Source organism: Oncorhynchus nerka, linkage group LG17 (genome assembly GCF_034236695.1).
Source record: "Oncorhynchus nerka isolate Pitt River linkage group LG17, Oner_Uvic_2.0, whole genome shotgun sequence".
NCBI lineage: Eukaryota > Metazoa > Chordata > Actinopteri > Salmoniformes > Salmonidae > Oncorhynchus > Oncorhynchus nerka.
Genome location: NC_088412.1, coordinates 840699 through 855074, shown reverse-complemented (window position 1 = coordinate 855074; position 14376 = coordinate 840699). Strand labels below are relative to the sequence as shown.

Genomic DNA, 14376 nt, shown 5'->3' with positions numbered 1-14376 from the left:
GGGTAACCACAATATTAACCCCACCTAGAGGGTAACCACAATATTAACCCTAACCCCACCTAGAGGGTAACCACAATATTAACCCTAACCTAGAGGATAACCACAATATTAACCCTAACCTAGAGGATGTCAACAATATTAACCCTAACCTAGAGCAATATTAACCCTAACCTAGAGGATGTCAACAATATTAACCCTAACCTAGAGCAATATTAACCCTAACCTAGAGGATAACCACAATATTAACCCTAACCTAGAGGATGTCAACAATATTAACCCTAACCTAGAGGATGTCAACAATATTAACCCTAACCTAGAGGATGTCAACAATATTAACCCTAACCTAGAGGATGTCAACAATATTAACCCTAACCTAGAGGATGTCAACAATATTAACCCTAACCTAGAGGATGTCAACAATATTAACCCTAACCTAGAGGATGTCAACAATATTAACCCTAACCTAGAGCAATATTAACCCCAACCTAGAGGATAACCACAATATTAACCCTAACCTAGAGGATGTCAACAATATTAACCCTAACCTAGAGGATAACCACAATATTAACCCTAACCTAGAGGATGTCAACAATATTAACCCTAACCTAGAGGATGTCAACAATATTAACCCTAACCTAGAGGATAACCACAATATTAACCCTAACCTAGAGGATGTCAACAATATTAACCCTAACCTAGAGGATGTCAACAATATTAACCCTAACCTAGAGGATAACCACAATATTAACCCTAATCCCACCTAGAGAACAAACACAATATTAACCCTAACCTAGAGAACACAATATTAACCCTAACCTAGAGAACAAACACAATATTAACCCTAACCTAGAGAACAAACACAATATTAACCCTAACCTAGAGAACAAACACAATATTAACCCTAACCTAGAGGATAACCACAATATTAACCCTAACCTAGAGGATGTCAACAATATTAACCCTAACCTAGAGGATGTCAACAATATTAACCCTAACCTAGAGGATGTCAACAATATTAACCCTAACCTAGAGGATGTCAACAATATTAACCCTAACCTAGAGAACAAACACAATATTAACCCTAACCTAGAGGATAACCACAATATTAACCCTAACCTAGAGGATGTCAACAATATTAACCCTAACCTAGAGAACAAACACAATATTAACCCTAACCTAGAGGATGTCAACAATATTAACCCTAACCTAGAGGATGTCAACAATATTAACCCTAACCTAGAGGATAACCACAATATTAACCCTAACCCCACCTAGAGGATAACCACAATATTAACCCTAACCTAGAGCAATATTAACCCTAACCACAATATTAACCCTAACCTAGAAGGTAACCACAATATTAACCCCAACCTAGAGGATAACCACAATATTAACCCTAACCTAGAGCAATATTAACCCTAACCTAGAGCAATATTAACCCTAACCACAATATTAACCCCAACCTAGAGGGTAACCACAATATTAACCCTAACCTAGAGGATAACCACAATATTAACCCTAACCTAGAATGTAACCACAATATTAACCCTAACCTAGAATGTAATCACAATATTAACCCTAACCTAGAGGATGTCAACAATATTAACCCTAACCTAGAGGATGTCAACAATATTAACCCTAACCTAGAGGATAACCACAATATTAACCCTAACCCCACCTAGAGGATAACCACAATATTAACCCTAACCTAGAGGATGTCAGCAATATTAACCCTAACCTAGAGGATGTCAACAATATTAACCCTAACCTAGAGGATGTCAACAATATTAACCCTAACCTAGAGGATGTCAACAATATTAACCCTAACCTAGAGGATAACCACAATATTAACCCTAACCTAGAGGATGTCAGCAATATTAACCCTAACCTAGAGGATGTCAGCAATATTAACCCTAACCTAGAGGATGTCAGCAATATTAACCCTAACCTAGAGGATGTCAACAATATTAACCCTAACCTAGAGCAATATTAACCCTAACCCCACCTAGAGGATAACCACAATATTAACCCTAACCTAGAATGTAATCACAATATTAACCCTAACCTAGAGGATGTCAACAATATTAACCCTAACCTAGAGGGTAACCACAATATTAACCCTAACCCCACCTAGAGGATGTCAACAATATTAACCCTAACCCCACCTAGAGGGTAACCACAATATTAACCCTAACCTAGAGGGTGTCAACAATATTAACCCTAACCCTAACCTAGAGCAATATTAACCCTAACCTAGAGCAATATTAACCCTAACCTAGAGCAATATTAACCCTAACCTAGAGCAATATTAACCCTAACCTAGAGGATAACCACAATATTAACCCTAACCTAGAGGATGTCAACAATATTAACCCTAACCTAGAGGATGTCAACAATATTAACCCTAACCTAGAGCAATATTAACCCTAACCTAGAGGATAACCACAATATTAACCCTAACCTAGAGGATGTCAACAATATTAACCCTAACCTAGAGGATAACCACAATATTAACCCTAACCTAGAGAACAAACACAATATTAACCCTAACCTAGAATGTAATCACAATATTAACCCTAACCTAGAATGTAATCACAATATTAACCCTAACCTAGAGGATGTCAACAATATTAACCCTAACCTAGAGAACAAACACATTATTAACCCTAACCTAGAGAACAAACACAATATTAACCCTAACCTAGAGAACAAACACAATATTAACCCTAACCTAGAGAACAAACACAATATTAACCCTAACCTAGAGGATGTCAACAATATTAACCCTAACCTAGAAGGTAACCACAATATTAACCCTAACCTAGAGGATAACCACAATATTAACCCTAACCTAGAGGATGTCAACAATATTAACCCTAACCTAGAGGATAACCACAATATTAACCCTAACCTAGAGGGTAACCACAATATTAACCCTAACCTAGAGGATGTCAACAATATTAACCCCAACTAGAGGATAACCACAATATTAACCCTAACCTAGAGAACAAACACAATATTAACCCTAACCTAGAGGATGTCAACAATATTAACCCTAACCTAGAGGATGTCAACAATATTAACCCTAACCTAGAGGATAACCACAATATTAACCCTAACCTAGAGCAATATTAACCCTAACCTAGAGGATAACCACAATATTAACCCTAACCTAGAGGATGTCAACAATATTAACCCTAACCTAGAGGATGTCAACAATATTAACCCTAACCTAGAGCAATATTAACCCTAACCTAGAGGATAACCACAATATTAACCCTAACCTAGAGAACAAACACAATATTAACCCCACCTAGAGGATAACCACAATATTAACCCTAACCTAGAGGATGTCAACAATATTAACCCTAACCTAGAGGATGTCAACAATATTAACCCTAACCCCACCTAGAGGATAACCACAATATTAACCCTAACCTAGAGGATAACCACAATATTAACCCTAACCTAGAGGATGTCAACAATATTAACCCTAACCTAGAGCAATATTAACCCTAACCTAGAGGATGTCAACAATATTAACCCTAACCTAGAGGATGTCAACAATATTAACCCTAACCTAGAGGATGTCAACAATATTAACCCTAACCTAGAGGATGTCAACAATATTAACCCTAACCTAGAGGATGTCAACAATATTAACCCTAACCCCACCTAGAGGATAACCACAATATTAACCCTAACCTAGAGGATAACCACAATATTAACCCTAACCTAGAGGATAACCACAATATTAACCCTAACCTAGAGGATAACCACAATATTAACCCTAACCTAGAGGATGTCAACAATATTAACCCTAACCTAGAGGATGTCAACAATATTAACCCTAACCTAGAGGATAACCACAATATTAACCCTAACCTAGAGGATGTCAACAATATTAACCCTAACCTAGAGGATGTCAACAATATTAACCCTAACCTAGAGCAATATTAACCCTAACCTAGAGGATAACCACAATATTAACCCCACCTAGAGGATAACCACAATATTAACCCTAACCCTAACCTAGAGGATAACCACAATATTAACCCTAACCTAGAGGATAACCACAATATTAACCCTAACCTAGAGGATGTCAACAATATTGACCCTAACCTAGAGGATAACCACAATATTAACCCTAACCCCACCTAGAGGGTAACCACAATATTAACCCCACCTAGAGGATAACCACAATATTAACCCTAACCTAGAGGATGTCAACAATATTAACCCTAACCTAGAGCAATATTAACCCTAACCTAGAGGATAACCACAATATTAACCCTAACCTAGAGGATAACCACAATATTAACCCTAACCTAGAGCAATATTAACCCTAACCTAGAGAACACAATATTAACCCTAACCTAGAGAACAAACACAATATTAACCCTAACCTAGAGCAATATTAACCCTAACCTAGAGGATAACCACAATATTAACCCTAACCTAGAATGTAATCACAATATTAACCCTAACCTAGAGGATAACCACAATATTAACCCTAACCCAGAGAACAAACACATTATTAACCCTAACCTAGAATGTAACCACAATATTAACCCTAACCTAGAGAACAAACACATTATTAACCCTAACCTAGAGCAATATTAACCCTAACCTAGAATGTAACCACAATATTAACCCTAACCTAGAGGATAACCACAATATTAACCCTAACCCAGAGAACAAACACATTATTAACCCTAACCTAGAGAACAAACACAATATTAACCCTAACCTAGAGAACAAACACAATATTAACCCTAACCTAGAGAACAAACACAATATTAACCCTAACCTAGAGAACAAACACAATATTAACCCTAACCTAGAGGATAACCACAATATTAACCATAACCTCGAGGATGTCAACAATATTAACCCTAACCTAGAGCAATATTAACCCTAACCTAGAGGATAACCACAATATTAACCCTAACCTAGAGCAATATTAACCCTAACCTAGAGGATGTCAACAATATTAACCCTAACCTAGAGGATGTCAACAATATTAACCCTAACCTAGAGGATAACCACAATATTAACCCTAACCTAGAATGTAATCACAATATTAACCCTAACCTAGAGGATGTCAACAATATTAACCCTAACCTAGAGGATGTCAACAATATTAACCCTAACCTAGAGCAATATTAACCCTAACCTAGAGGATAATCACAATATTAACCCTAACCTAGAGGATGTCAACAATATTAACCCTAACCTAGAGGATGTCAACAATATTAACCCTAACCTAGAGGATAACCACAATATTAACCCTAACCTAGAGCAATATTAACCCTAACCTAGAGGATAACCACAATATTAACCCTAACCCCACCTAGAGGATAACCACAATATTAACCCTAACCTAGAGGATGTCAACAATATTAACCCTAACCTAGAGGATGTCAACAATATTAACCCTAACCTAGAGGATAACCACAATATTAACCCTAACCTAGAGGATGTCAACAATATTAACCCTAACCTAGAGGATAACCACAATATTAACCCTAACCTAGAGGATGTCAACAATATTAACCCTAACCTAGAGCAATATTAACCCTAACCTAGAGGATAATCACAATATTAACCCTAACCTAGAGGATGTCAACAATATTAACCCTAACCTAGAGGATGTCAACAATATTAACCCTAACCTAGAGGATAACCACAATATTAACCCTAACCTAGAGGATGTCAACAATATTAACCCTAACCTAGAGGATAACCACAATATTAACCCCACCTAGAGGATAACCACAATATTAACCCTAACCTAGAGGATGTCAACAATATTAACCCTAACCTAGAGCAATATTAACCCTAACCTAGAGGATGTCAACAATATTAACCCTAACCTAGAGGATAATCACAATATTAACCCTAACCTAGAGGATGTCAACAATATTAACCCTAACCTAGAGGATAACCACAATATTAACCCTAACCTAGAGGATAACCACAATATTAACCCTAACCTAGAGGATAACCACAATATTAACCCTAACCTAGAGGATGTCAACAATATTAACCCTAACCTAGAGGATGTCAACAATATTAACCCTAACCTAGAGGATGTCAACAATATTAACCCTAACCTAGAGGATAACCACAATATTAACCCTAACCTAGAGGATGTCAACAATATTAACCCTAACCTAGAGCAATATTAACCCTAACCTAGAGGATAACCACAATATTAACCCTAACCTAGAATGTAATCACAATATTAACCCTAACCTAGAATGTAACCACAATATTAACCCTAACCTAGAATGTAACCACAATATTAACCCTAACCTAGAGGATAACCACAATATTAACCCTAACCTAGAGGATGTCAACAATATTAACCCTAACCTAGAGGATGTCAACAATATTAACCCTAACCTAGAGCAATATTAACCCTAAACTAGAGGATAACCACAATATTAACCCTAACCTAGAGAACAAACACAATATTAACCCTAACCTAGAGAACAAACACAATATTAACCCTAACCTAGAGAACAAACACAATATTAACCCTAACCTAGAGAACAAACACAATATTAACCCTAACCTAGAGGATGTCAACAATATTAACCATAACCTCGAGGATGTCAACAATATTAACCCTAACCTAGAGCAATATTAACCCTAACCTAGAGGATAACCACAATATTAACCCTAACCTAGAGGATGTCAACAATATTAACCCTAACCTAGAGGATGTCAACAATATTAACCCTAACCTAGAGCAATATTAACCCTAACCTAGAGGATAACCACAATATTAACCCTAACCTAGAGGATGTCAACAATATTAACCCTAACCTAGAGGATGTCAACAATATTAACCCTAACCTAGAGGATAACCACAATATTAACCCTAACCCCACCTAGAGGATAACCACAATATTAACCCCACCTAGAGGATGTCAACAATATTAACCCTAACCTAGAGGATGTCAACAATATTAACCCTAACCTAGAGCAATATTAACCCTAACCTAGAGGATAACCACAATATTAACCCTAACCTAGAGGATAACCACAATATTAATTAACCTAGAGGATGTCAACAAACCTAACCTAGAGGATGTCAACAATATTAACCCTAACCTAGAGGATAACCACAATATTAACCCTAACCTAGAGCAATATTAACCCTAACCTAGAGGATGTCAACAATATTAACCCTAACCTAGAGGATAACCACAATATTAACCCTAACCTAGAGAACAAACACAATATTAACCCTAACCTAGAGAACAAACACAATATTAACCCTAACCTAGAGAACAAACACAATATTAACCCTAACCTAGAGAACAAACACAATATTAACCCTAACCTAGAGGATAACCACAATATTAACCCTAACCTAGAGGGTAACCACAATATTAACCCTAACCTAGAGGGTAACCACAATATTAACCCTAACCTAGAGGATGTCAACAATATTAACCCTAACCTAGAGGATAATCACAATATTAACCCTAACCTAGAGGGTAACCACAATATTAACCCTAACCTAGAGGATAACCACAATATTAACCCTAACCTAGAGGATGTCAACAATATTAACCCTAACCTAGAGGATAACCACAATATTAACCCTAACCTAGAGGATGTCAACAATATTAACCCTAACCTAGAGGATAACCACAATATTAACCCTAACCTAGAGGATGTCAACAATATTAACCCTAACCTAGAGGATAACCACAATATTAACCCTAACCTAGAGCAATATTAACCCTAACCTAGAGGATGTCAACAATATTAACCCCACCTAGAGGGTAACCACAATATTAACCCTAACCTAGAGGATAACCACAATATTAACCCTAACCTAGAGGATGTCAACAATATTAACCCTAACCTAGAGGATAACCACAATATTAACCCTAACCTAGAGCAATATTAACCCTAACCTAGAGGATGTCAACAATATTAACCCCACCTAGAGGGTAACCACAATATTAACCCCACCTAGAGGATAACCACAATATTAACCCTAACCCCACCTAGAGGATGTCAACAATATTAACCCTAACCTAGAGAACACAATATTAACCCTAACCTAGAGAACAAACACAATATTAACCCTAACCTAGAGAACAAACACAATATTAACCCTAACCTAGAGCAATATTAACCCTAACCTAGAGGATAACCACAATATTAACCCTAACCTAGAATGTAACCACAATATTAACCCTAACCTAGAGAACAAACACATTATTAACCCTAACCTAGAGCAATATTAACCCTAACCTAGAGGATAACCACAATATTAACCCTAACCTAGAGAACAAACACAATATTAACCCTAACCTAGAGGATGTCAGCAATATTAACCCTAACCTAGAGGATAACCACAATATTAACCCTAACCTAGAGGATAACCACAATATTAACCCTAACCTAGAGGATGTCAACAATATTAACCATAACCTAGAGAACAAACACAATATTAACCCTAACCTAGAGAACAAACACAATATTAACCCTAACCTAGAGAACAAACACAATATTAACCCTAACCTAGAGGATAACCACAATATTAACCCTAACCTAGAGGATGTCAACAATATTAACCCTAACCTAGAGCAATATTAACCCTAACCTAGAGGATAACCACAATATTAACCCTAACCTAGAGGATGTCAACAATATTAACCCTAACCTAGAGGATGTCAACAATATTAACCCTAACCTAGAGGATGTCAACAATATTAACCCTAACCCCACCTAGAGGATAACCACAATATTAACCCTAACCTAGAGGATGTCAACAATATTAACCCTAACCTAGAGCAATATTAACCCTAACCTAGAGGATAACCACAATATTAAACCTAACCTAGAGGATGTCAACAATATTAACCCTAACCTAGAGGATGTCAACAATATTAACCCTAACCTAGAGGATGTCAACAATATTAACCCTAACCTAGAGGATGTCAACAATATTAACCCTAACCTAGAGGATGTCAACAATATTAACCCTAACCTAGAGCAATATTAACCCTAACCTAGAGGATAACCACAATATTAACCCTAACCTAGAGGATAACCACAATATTAACCCTAACCTAGAGGATGTCAACAATATTAACCCTAACCTAGAGGATGTCAACAATATTAACCCTAACCTAGAGCAATATTAACCCTAACCTAGAGGATGTCAACAATATTAACCCTAACCTAGAGAACAACCTCAATATTAACCCTAACCTAGAGAACAACCTCAATATTAACCCTAACCTAGAGAACAATCACAATATTAACCCTAACCTAGAGGGTAATCACAATATTAACCCTAACCTAGAGGGTAATCACAATATTAACCCTAACCTAGAGGGTAATCACAATATTAACCCTAACCTAGAAGGTAACCACAATATTAACCCTAACCTAGAAGGTAACCACAATATTAACCCTAACCTAGAAGGTAACCACAATATTAACCCTAACCTAGAGCAATTATTCCTTGTTTGATTATAGATCCAACGGTGGTTACTGGTGAGAGGAGAGATGGGCTATATCCAGGGGATTGGGACAGGGTGACTGGGACAGGGTGACTGGGACAGGGTAACTGGGACAGGGTGACTGGGACAGGGTGACTGGGACGACATCAGACACTACTCTGAGGTGAGATGGGTTATATACAGAGGATTGGGACAGCTTGTGGAAGGCAACCCAAAACTTTTGACCCAAGTTAAACAATGCTACCAAATACTAATTGTATGTATGTAAACTTCTGACCCACTGGGAATGTGATTAAACAAATAAAAGCTGAAATAAACCACTCTCTAATATTATTCTGACATTTCTTAAAATAAAGTGGTGATCCTAACCAACCTAAAACAGGGATTTTTTACTAGGATTAAATGTCAGGAATTGTGAAAAACTGAGTTTAAATCTATTTGGCTAAGGTGTAAGTAAACTTCCAACTTCAACTTTATGTTTGTGTATGGCGTCGATATGCATGTGTGTGTCTTGTGTGTGTGCGCATGTGTTTTGTGTGTGTGTTTTGCGTGTGTGTGTGTGTGTGTTGGAGTGTCAGTGTCGTATGTGTGGTTAAGTTCAGTTAGTGTACATTGGGCAAGACAGTCAGGGCATAAAATAAGGGATTCATGTATTTTGATTAACTGTTCAGCAGTCTGATGGCTTGGGGGTAGAAGCTGTTCAGCATTCTGATGGCTTGGTGGTAGAAGCTGTTCAGCATTCTGATGGCTTGGGGGTAGAAGCTGTTCAGCATTCTGATGGCTTGAGGGTAGAAGCTGTTCAGCAGTCTAATGGCTTGGGGGTAGAAGCTGTTCAGCATTTTGATGGCTTGGGGGTAGAAGCTGTTCAGCATTCTGATGGCTTGGGGGTAGAAGCTGTTCAGCAGTCTGATGGCTTGGGGGTAGAAGATGTTCAGCAGTCTGATGGCTTGGGGGTAGAAGCTGTTCAGTAGTCGTATGGCTTGGTGGTAGAAGCTGTTCAGCAGTCGTATGGCTTGGGGGTAGAAGCTGTTCAGCAGTCGTTCAGCATATGGCTTGGGGTAGAAGCTGTTCAGCAGTCGTATGGCTTGGTGGTAGAAGCTGTTCAGCAGTCGTATGGCTTGGGGGTAGAAGCTGTTCAGCAGTCAGACTGATGGCTTGGTGGGGTCAGAAGCTGTTCAGCAGTGATGGCTTGGGGGTAGAAGCTGTTCAGCAGTCGTATGGCTTGGGGGTAGAAGCTGTTCAGCAGTCGTATGGCTTGGGGGTAGAAGCTGTTCAGCAGTCATATGGCTTGGGGGTAGAAGCTGTTCAGCAGTCGTATGGCTTGGGGTAGAAGCTGTTCAGCATTCTGATGGCTTGAGGGTAGAAGCTGTTCAGCAGTCTAATGGCTTGGGGGTAGAAGCTGTTCAGCATTTTGATGGCTTGGGGGTAGAAGCTGTTCAGCATTCTGATGGCTTGGGGGTAGAAGCTGTTCAGCAGTCTGATGGCTTGGGCGGTAGAAGATGTTCAGCAGTCTGATGGCTTGGGGGTAGAAGCTGTTCAGTAGTCGTATGGCTTGGTGGTAGAAGCTGTTCAGCAGTCGTATGGCTTGGTGGTAGAAGCTGTTCAGCATTCTGATGGCTTGGGGGGTAGAAGCTGTTCAGCAGTCTAATGGCTTGGGGGTAGAAGCTGTTCAGCAGTGGTATGGCTTGAGGGTAGAAGCTGTTCAGCAGTCTGATGGCTTGGTGGTAGAAGCTGTTCAGCAGTCGTATGGCTTGGTGGTAGAAGCTGTTCAGCAGTCTAATGGCTTGGGGGTAGAAGCTGTTCAGCAGTCGTATGGCTTGGTGGTAGAAGCTGTTCAGGAGTCTGATGGCTTGGGGGTAGAAGCTGTTCAGCAGTCGTATGGCTTGGGGGTAGAAGCTGTTCAGCAGTCGTATGGCTTGGGGGTAGAAGCTGTTCAGCAGTCGTATGGCTTGGTGGTAGAAGCTGTTCAGCAGTCGTATGGCTTGGTGGTAGAAGCTGTTCAGCAGTCGTATGGCTTGGGGGTAGAAGCTGTTCAGCAGACTGATGGCTTGGGGGTAGAAGCTGTTCAGCAGTCGTATGGCTTGGGGGTAGAAGCTGTTCAGCAGTCGTATGGCTTGGGGGTAGAAGCTGTTCAGCAGTCGTATGGCTTGGGGGTAGAAGCTGTTCAGCAGTCGTATGGCTTGGGGTAGAAGCTGTTCAGCAGTCTGATGGCTTGGGGGTAGAAGCTGTTCAGCAGTCTGATGGCTTGAGGGTAGAAGCTGTTCAGCAGTCGTATGGCTTGGTGGTAGAAGCTGTTCAGCAGTCGTATGGCTTGGTGGTAGAAGCTGTTCAGCAGTCGTATGGCTTGGTGGTAGAAGCTGTTCAGCAGTCGTATGGCTTGGTGGTAGAAGCTGTTCAGCAGTCGTATGGCTTGGTGGTAGAAGCTGTTCAGCAGTCGTATGGCTTGGTGGTAGAAGCTGTTCAGCAGTCGTATGGCTTGGGGGTAGAAGCTGTTCAGCAGTCGTATGGCTTGGTGGTAGAAGCTGTTCAGGAGTCTGATGGCTTGGGGGTAGAAGCTGTTCAGCAGTCGTATGGCTTGGGGGTAGAAGCTGTTCAGCAGTCGTATGGCTTGGGGGTAGAAGCTGTTCAGCAGTCGTATGGCTTGGTGGTAGAAGCTGTTCAGCAGTCGTATGGCTTGGGGGTAGAAGCTGTTCAGCAGACTGATGGCTTGGGGGTAGAAGCTGTTCAGCAGTCGTATGGCTTGGGGGTAGAAGCTGTTCAGCAGTCGTATGGCTTGGGGGTAGAAGCTGTTCAGCAGTCGTATGGCTTGGGGGTAGAAGCTGTTCAGCAGTCGTATGGCTTGGGGTAGAAGCTGTTCAGCAGTCTGATGGCTTGGGGGTAGAAGCTGTTCAGCAGTCTGATGGCTTGGGGGTAGAAGCTGTTCAGCAGTCGTATGGCTTGGTGGTAGAAGCTGTTCAGCAGTCGTATGGCTTGGTGGTAGAAGCTGTTCAGCAGTCGTATGGCTTGGTGGTAGAAGCTGTTCAGCAGTCGTATGGCTTGGTGGTAGAAGCTGTTCAGCAGTCGTATGGCTTGGTGGTAGAAGCTGTTCAGCAGTCGTATGGCTTGGTGGTAGAAGCTGTTCAGCAGTCGTATGGCTTGGTGGTAGAAGCTGTTCAGCAGTCGTATGGCTTGGTGGTAGAAGCTGTTCAGCAGTCGTATGGCTTGGGGGTAGAAGCTGCTCAGCAGTGGTATGGCTTGGGGGTAGAAGCTGTTCAGCAGTCGTATGGCTTGGGGGTAGAAGCTGTTCAGCAGACGTATGGCTTGGGGGTAGAAGCTGTTCAGCAGTCATATGGCTTGGGGGTAGAAGCTGTTCAGCAGTCATATGGCTTGGGGTAGAAGCTGTTCAGCAGTCTGATGGCTTGGTGGTAGAAGCTGTTCAGCAGTCTGATGGCTTGTGGGTAGAAGCTGTTCAGCAGTCTTATGGCTTGGGGGTAGAAGCTGTTCAGCAGTCTAATGGCTTGGTGGTAGAAGCTGTTCAGCAGTCTGATGGCTTGGGGGTAGAAGCTGTTCAGCAGTCTAATGGCTTGGGGGTAGAAGCTGTTCAGCAGTGGTATGGCTTGGGGGTAGAAGCTGTTCAGCAGACTGATGGCTTGGGGGTAGAAGCTGTTCAGCAGTGGTATGGCTTGGGGGTAGAAGCTGTTCAGCAGTCTAATGGCTTGGGGGTAGAAGCTGTTCAATAGTCATATGGCTTGGGGCTAGAAGCTGTTCAGCAGTCGTATGGCTTGGGGTAGAAGCTGTTCAGCAGACTGATGGCTTGGAGGTAGAAGCTGTTCAGCAGTCGTATGGCTTGGGGTAGAAGCTGTTCAGCAGTCGTATGGCTTGGGGTAGAAGCTGTTCAGCAGTCGTATGGCTTGGGGTAGAAGCTGTTCAGCAGTCGTATGGCTTGGGGTAGAAGCTGTTCAGCAGTCGTATGGCTTGGTGGTAGAAGCTGTTCAGCAATCTGATGGCTTGGGGGTAGAAGCTGTTCAGCAGTCGTATGGCTTGGTGGTAGAAGCTGTTCAGCAGTCGTATGGCTTGGTGGTAGAAGCTGTTCAGCAGTCGTATGGCTTGGGGGTAGAAGCTGCTCAGCAGTCGTATGGCTTGGTGGTAGAAGCTGTTCAGCAGTCGTATGGCTTGGTGGTAGAAGCTGTTCAGCAGTCGTATGGCTTGGTGGTAGAAGCTGTTCAGCAGTCGTATGGCTTGGTGGTAGAAGCTGTTCAGCAGTCGTATGGCTTGGTGGTAGAAGCTGTTCAGCAGTCGTATGGCTTGGTGGTAGAAGCTGTTCAGCAGTCGTATGGCTTGGGGGTAGAAGCTGTTCAGCAGTCGTATGGCTTGGGGGTAGAAGCTGTTCAGCAGTCTGATGGCTTGGGAGTAGAAGCTGTTCAGGAGTCTGATGGCTTGGAGGTAGAAGCTGTTCAGCAGTCGTATGGCTTGGTGGTAGAAGCTGTTCAGCAGTCGTATGGCTTGGCGGTAGAAGCTGTTCAGCAGTCTGAAGGCTTGGGGGTAGAAGCTGTTCAGCAGTCTGATGGCTTGGTGGTAGAAGCTGTTCAGCAGTCGTATGGCTTGGGGGTAGAAGCTGTTCAGCAGTCTAATGGCTTGGGGGTAGAAGCTGTTCAGCAGTCGTATGGCTTGGTGGTAGAAGCTGTTCAGCAGTCGTATGGCTTGGGGGTAGAAGCTGTTCAGCAGTCGTATGGCTTGGGGGTAGAAGCTGTTCAGCAGTCGTATGGCTTGGTGGTAGAAGCTGTTCAGCAGTCGTATGGCTTGGTGGTAGAAGCTGTTCAGCAGTCATATGGCTTGGGGGTAGAAGCTGTTCAGCAGTCGTATGGCTTGGGGGTAGAAGCTGTTCAGCAGACTGATGGCT

The 14376-nt window shown here is 41.5% G+C and overlaps 1 protein-coding gene across 1 annotated transcript in view; it reads right to left on the bottom strand.

Annotated features, from left to right (window-relative positions):
* The window catches only part of tbc1d2b (TBC1 domain family, member 2B), a 148292-nt gene that overhangs the window by 45832 nt on the left and 88084 nt on the right, over positions 1–14376 (bottom strand). The gene's annotated exons all lie outside the window — the stretch shown is intronic.